Raw genomic sequence first — 7,629 nt, forward strand, 5'->3', positions numbered from 1 at the left:
GACCCTGCTTTGGGTGGCCTCATTTCCCCCTCCCCCAGGTCCTTCTTGGGGAAAGCCTTGCACGTGGATCTTGGAAGGTTTACTTCAGAGTTAGCCAGTGGAGGGTAAGCTTGTAGATCATGGAAGGGAGGAAGGCCGGAATCATCCTCAGCCATGGTTATCATGGGTTGCCAACTCCTGGTGGGCAAATCCCAGGACATTTGGGGGTAAATATAATTATATATTACATATAGATATAATTGTTTATACAGAGCATAAAGGTAAAACAAAATATATAGTGTTATCTTCATTTTAAATGTCAAAAAGTATTTGCGGCTCCAAGTGTGTTTTTTCCCGTGAAAAATGGGTTCAAATGGCTCTTTGGGTGTTAAAGGTTGGCGACCCCTGTTATAGACCTACAATTCTGAGAGGGCCTGCCAAGGGGACCCTTTGATAACGAGCACTGATATTGTAAAGAGAGTCAAGGGAGATCTTTTGGCACAAAATATTAATATTTTAACCAAGTTTCAAAATCATAAAAGATTGATATTAAAGTGTATTGTTATTGTTATTAAATGCCCCCTTCCTCCTTTTTCTGCAACTCACCCTATAAAATTCTTGGGCAGATTATTCTGGCTTTATACGCAAAGTGTGCTTCGAACACTCAAATAAGAGTGAAATAAGAGCTTACTTTAATAGCTTCCAAAAATGGAATTTCCCAGTCTCGCCCTTAATCTTGCATGACATTGCAGCAGGGTTGGGAAATCACCTTCTTTGCTTGCTGTGTGAAATTAAACCTCTGGGAGGACAGACTCTGCTCCTACTGGTAGAGGGAGTCCAAACACAGGAGAGAGACACGGGATCCCTCGCCCCGCCCCTGCCGCCGCCACCAAGCCTATTGTCAGAGGTTGAAGATGGAAGAAGTCTAGGCAGACAGCTTGACAATAATGCCTTCCTAAGCCAATGGATCAGAAATTCTCCTTGAGAGGGTTTTTATCACAGCAGCCTTGCCTGCTGCAGATTTCAGTGCCAATTTGCAGCGATTTTCCCGCCTCTTTCGCCAGCGCTCTTTCTGCAAAGGAAACATCAGGGGATCCTGGTAGGACATTTTCATTGCCGAGTTATGAGTAATGACCTCTCTTCTGTTCTCAGAGGCATGCCTGCTGTATATGCCAGAGGACCAATCTGGAAACAGAATCAAATGCAGGCCAGGGGCGAAGCTCAGACGCCTGGTTATAAAGAGAAGCTGGGACTACAATGCAAGCAGGTGGACAGGCAGAAAGACATCAGGGGCAAGGCGAAGGAACAGCAGCAGAGCAAAGCTGGAATCAGGCCATTGCCCAGACAAACAGCTGATTTACACACTATAGAGAACACCGGTGTAAGGAATTCCAAAGAGCAGAAATAAAAAGGCTTTTGATTATAAGTCCGTTTATTCAGACATCCTGGAAAGCACACACACACGACATGGCAGGAATGAGCAACCCCGCTCAAACAACAGGTTATAATGCTGACTGACCCATCCCCCCCTGCCCCGTTCTCATGAGAACGGAATTCTACTATACAAAAGCGAGATAAGCATTCTCATTAAGAAAGTTGGGTGCAGGTATCCTGGTCGGACGCCGTATGACCAAAGGAATCTCCACGTCAAGGCCAGGTTAGGGCTGTAAGAAGGAAACAAGAACGATTGAGATCCCTTACACTCTGCCCTCTCTAAAGAAATCTCCTCTTTTCCCCTCCCCGGGTTTGTCCGAAAGCTTGGTGAAATGCAACAATTGTAAAGAGGGGCATCGATATTCTCCTTATACACCCACATTGATTATGGCTGTAAGAATAGCCAACCCATGACACCAGATATTGTAGACGCTATGAAAGAAGCAAGGAGTCCAGGATAGCATCTATTTCCTTGATACGCTTATGTCCATCAATTATAACTAGGCAGGGGAATTGTCTCCGGAGGGCCGTACCAGGCATCTGAAGCAGGGAGCCTCCCCTTGAGCAAGCTGGAAATGAAAGACAGGGATGAATGTTACTTAGTGAATTAGGCAGATCTTAAACAGAGCAGTAACACATCACATTGATCACTTTTGTAATCTGGAAAGGGACCCAATGTAATTTCTTGCCAAGTTTTGAGTATTTGTGCACGCCTGGAAGGTTTTAGTGGACAAATAAACCCAGAAGCCCCAACCACCTAAGGGAATTCTGAGCTGCGTTTACATCCGGGTTCGAAACTTTTGGGCTTCTTGGAGCCCGTTTTGCTGCAGACTGAACTGATTTCCAGCCTTCAGCTAGTGACGAATCCCATTGATTGAATTCTGGTGGTTGCATTACCCTCCGCCCGACAGCTGGGGCAACCTTGGCGGGAAGGATCGGCCAGAGGACTACTCGAATGGAGGTTTTCTGCGTACTGCTATGAATTGCATTATTGTAAGCATACTCTGGGCGAAGGGAAGCAAATTCACACCCTCAGTTGTCCTGATGGTAGTTTAGTATAACAACGTAAATATTGCTCTAATTAGTGTTCTTGTTCGTCCGCTCACTTTGCCCGCCACTTTGAGATCGTGGTGGGCGGCGCACGACTGTGGTGTGGTTCCCAACAATAACCCAGGAAAGCCTTCCAAAATCGAAATGAATTGAGGGCCATTTATCCGATACCACCTCTACCTCAGGAGAGGGAATGTATGCGGTAGATGTGATTGAATGAACAACCGGACTAGTTTGGGAGCTGGAAGGCATGGTGGTGCAAAGGGGCCATGAAATAAGCTTCGTTTGGAAAAGAGATCCACCACCACCCACAAAACAGTAATTCCATTGACTGTCCCGCAAGTCAGTGATAAAACGCATTGAAATAACCTGCCAGGGTTTTGGAGGCAACGGGATTAGGTTTCCCAGTAACGCGAGGGCTTCTCCCAGGTATTGACTTGGCCTCCGCATTACATGGAACAATCTCTTTGAAGTGTAAGACTCAAAAGCGCCCTTGCGATAGAGCGCCATTCAAAACTGAGCGGGCGGGTTAGATGAAGGGTTTCACAAACCCGGTGCCCAGCCTTGACGAAAGACATCATGGCATGCTTGAAGAACCTAAGTTTTCGGAGGGGAGTGGAACGTAATTTCCAACACCCCTTTCCAGACACCATCCTCCAAAGCGTGAAGGTGCATCTTTTCCTCTGTTGGCAGCTCTCGTAATCCACCTCTCCTTGAGGTTCTTTGAAGGAAGGGGAGATGATGGCTGGGATGTGGGTAGGGGTGACGTGAGGATTGTGAGCTGGTGACAGCCAATCCCAGCTGGGAGGGAGAGAGAAGCGGTGCATGGGAATATCCCGTAGGGATGCGCCTCCCCGGGCCCGTATGGACAATGTCCATCCAACAGTTTATTGTTTCTACCGGGAAAAAATGGACCGTGAAGGAAAGGCTAGAGAAAAAAAAATCTCAGCCCAACGTAATTGTTTAGCTGGACATTTTGAGGGGTGTGGAAAGCGCGAAACAAATTCTTTATGATCCTACCCAGATCCTATGAAAGGGGTGCTTGGCTCCTTCAAACTAATGGCTGCTGCGCTCAACGCGAAGCCTGATGGCAGCGTTTCCCTTTATCTCCGACAGTCCAGTTTAGTTCAAACCAGAAAATTTTTGGATAAATAAGCCTGCACGGGTACCAATTCTATTATTCTTTATTTTACTTTCTACCCAGAGGGCAGCTTGGCAGCCTTGTCCGCTACATCCACGCGAAGCGATGAAAGGAAGCTCAGGCTGGTCGGATGTGGCCAGAATTGGCTCTAGTTGTGAAAGTTGTTTTCATTGCTTGGAACGCTTAATTGGCAATTCCTGGCGACCAGGGAGGGGGTCAAGCCTGGCCGCCAGGCGTCCTTTCCTTTAGTAAAAGATCAGTGGCCCGGTAAGGCAAGTTTGGCAAAATGGGGAATGAAGTCACGATGGCGAAGTTAGCAAAGCCTAAGAAAGATTGGTAATTCCCTTTCTATTGTTGGGGCAGGCCAGTCAACCACTCGCGGCTACTTTAGCCGGGTCCATTTCTAGACCGGTCAGAGGATATCTGAGCAGCCCAGGGTAGTCTAAGTGGAGGGTTTGGTGAAAAACAGCACTTTGACAATCCTACAAAGAGGGAGTTATCAGAGTAAACGTTGTAAACTTCCGACTAAAAGCCTCATGCTCTTCCATAGGGTCTGTGAGTAGAAATCAAAACTTGTATCATCCAAATATAATGACTACTCCCTTGTACAACCAAATCATGTAATAATTTCGCTTTATGAGGGCTATGTGAAAGCCCCCCTAGTCTCTAGCTAACCGAAGGGCATTATTAAATATTCATATTGCCCGGGAATTTTGTATTAAATGCTGTTAAATCAATTGTGTACTCTTCCATGGATGCGGATCTACCTATAATAAGCTTCCCCAAGAAATCCAATTTGGTGGTAAAATCCCCGATACTTTGCCTAGGGCATCCAAGAGGTCCCTTTATTAAGGGCAAAGGATATTTGTTTGGAGATGGAAACGCAGCATTTAGTCCACCTATAATCAGTACAAAGTCTTAACGAACCGCCTTTTTTTCTTAACAACAAAACAGGGGCTGCATGGGTTGTGTTCTTGTACTGGGCATTGCCGGTATGAATCCCATGGGCTAAATTTTTTATCTAAGAAGGCGCTGAGCTCCTTTTCCTCGGTGGGACTCATGCTATAGATCCTACCCTTAGGTAAATTGGGCTCTGGCTTGTAGCAGGATCTTGCAATCGGTATCTCTATGGGGGGAAGCTTCGATCAGACTCCTGTTCCTGGAAGACTCTGGATAGGTCTTGATACGCCTTCTGGATTTCTAAGCAGCAAGGGGAGCCGACAATTAGTACATTGAAAAGCTGTAGCGATGGTTCGTTTCCCCTCCCCTACCCGGGATGGATCTTCCCCATCCATGCAGGATCTCCGTAGGGGGATCTGAGAATTGATCAGCGTATTCGCTCCTTCCAAACTAAGGTTGGTGTCGTAAAAGTAGCCATGGCATACCTAATACAATGGAGTGTTTTGCAACTGGAGCAAGAGAATGAAACTAATCTTTTCCCCAATGATCGCTGGGTAAACGGAGAAGTACCGGGTTGGTTTTGAACCGGCCGGACCCCTCACCACCCAGTGGGCTACCACCCATTTGCGAAAGTCGGAATAATTTTCATCAACGGAACTCCCTCGGTCTCAAACTGAGTTCCTCTGCCATATTATGCGGGTTTCAAGTAAGACGAGGTGAGACAACCTGAGTCCATTGCGTGCAGTAGAGCTAAAATGCGCCAGATGTTTCAGCCATTGGGTTGGCTAAGGAAGTCAAAATAGTAATGGGTGTGCTGCCTTTCACTTCACCGGACTGCAGAGAGAAGCGATTAAGATCCATGGGTGCGCTGAAAGACTAAGCATCGCAGTTGAAGCCTTCCTCTTCGGCTACATCCTCATCAAAAGTAGCTTGGATCTGATCGCTTGAGTTGGCAGGCTGGATTTATGCGTGGAGGCTTGGCAGACCGGAGTGCGGGCCTCGAGGGGGGGGAGGCTTCTGCTTCTTCGGCAGTTGGCAGCCAGGTGGCCAGTGGACCTCCAATAGAGGCACAATCCCCCAAGCGGCGACGGCGTTCCGACGTGTTCTCGGCCTGTGCCACTGGGCCGGACTTGGTTTTCTTAGCGGCCGGCGCTGGCATGTTGGCTTTGGTTTCGGCGAAGCGGCCTCCAGCGTAAGCATAGGCAAGACGGGCAGGCAACTCCAGCGCAGCCGGAAGCTCGATCCAACTGGCAAGCGCTTGCGGGATCCGGAATAAGGATCACTGTTTCACGTAAGTTTAATATCCATTAAGCCGCAAAAAATAATATCAGATTTCTATGCGCTTCGGGCCAGATCCGGTGGAGCGCTTAATTGTCGCTGGGCGCTGCATCATTCACGGGCAAAATCAGTAAAAGGAGCGTCGTCTGCCCTGTTGGATGGATTTTACTGTACGGATGGCAATCGCTTAAAGCATTGGGATCTTGGGAAGCGAGATGCTAACGCTTGAGGAAGCCCGCTACCAAGCGATAAAGATTATCGGGATCCCTCTGCACTCAATTCCGTAAAGAGTGAATAAACCACTCTAGCGGGCAATCCCATCCAACACCGCACTCCAATGTCTCGTGATTTTTTTGGCTGCTCAGAACAGTATATAGGATCATGAAATTCTTGCATATGAGCATCGAAAGCCGCAGAATAAAGTAAGGGAAGTTTGGACGTGCTGCACCATCAAAAGCGTAGCTGGGATGGGGGTCTGTAGAACCCTCTTTCAATGCGGCTCTTTCCAGGTGCGTGCCAGGGTTTGCTGCTGCTGTACGTAACCTGGTTGTTGTAAATCTGGACAGGGTAGGGGCGCTTGAGGAGCAGGGGGGTTGAGGAGGGTGCCTCTAAGTTGAAAAGCTGTTGAACTGGGCTGCTGAAGCTTCGCCATACCCAGCAGGAGGGAGGGGCTGCCGGTGTAGGGTGAAGGTGGTAGGCACCACCACTGGGGCTCTAACCAACGCTTCTCCCCACGCGTTGCCGCAATCGTAGAGTTTGCTCCCCGCCTCAGCCACAATTCCCCTTTCTTCGTCATGTTGTTGTAGGTATCTTGATGCTGCGTAAAGCAATACCTCTCGCATCCACCTAATTTGGCTCTTTCGTTCGCTCGTTGAGCTGGAAATCCAAAGTCCAGTTCATTCTGGGTTTGAATGGCTTTCAGATAGTTGTCGGGCAATATGGCGCTTCTGTAAATCCAGTTTGACCTGATCCAGCACTTTGTCATGAATCGCTAGGATTCTGTTGATATTGTTGACGCTAACGGCCTTCTCTTCACGGCCCAACTCCCCATTTGGATTTCCTTGCTTTATGCTGTTTTCACGGTCCCAAGGTGGTGACTTTCGCGTTCTCCCCTTCCTTCCCACAGTTGGCTCGCCATACCGCTCCCAAGGCACCAGTTTCTTACGCCCCGGGCAGCACGGTGGCTAACACCGCGCATTGTCCCAATTTCTTCGCTTTCGAGGGCATGGGTAACGATTAGGGATCGGGGATCCAGTTCCTCCTCTGATGGTTTTTCCTCCACGCCCAACTGTCTTGCCAGTGATTTCCACCCATTCATTGCGTGCTCGGCTTCGGGTTTGTGTACAGCCGAGGTGGGGTGGTGGAACCCTCTTCCGATCATCGATCCAACCCTCGCTATCGCCCCTCTGCTTCCGGGCTGTAACTTTGGGGCCGAAAGCCCGTGTCACTATGCTACCGTGCTGATCTTGGGAATATCCTCGAAGTATTTGTCCAGGAACCTTTCAATGGACTTCTGCAGGTATCAGCATGAATGGTAGATAATCCAAACTCCCTAGGGACTGGCTGCATCTGGGGTTTTCCAGGTAATCCACACGTTGCCGGGTGGAAATGAATCGGTCAACAGTAAGCTCGATCATAGATAGCGTTCCCAAAGATTTCATTAAGGCATCTCCACACTCCATCTGAACCATGTCGCATCAGTCTCCAAGGGAAGAGAGGGCTGACTTCGGAATCTGGACCGAGGTCGGAGAGAGTCACTAGCTGGCTGGATCATCCCCCCTGGATCCTCGAGCCTGGAAGGGGAAGGCTCGAAACCCCTCTAAGTGGGGCTAATCGTTCCTTCCACA

The sequence above is a fragment of the Sphaerodactylus townsendi genome, linkage group LG15 (assembly GCF_021028975.2).
Source record: "Sphaerodactylus townsendi isolate TG3544 linkage group LG15, MPM_Stown_v2.3, whole genome shotgun sequence".
NCBI lineage: Eukaryota > Metazoa > Chordata > Lepidosauria > Squamata > Sphaerodactylidae > Sphaerodactylus > Sphaerodactylus townsendi.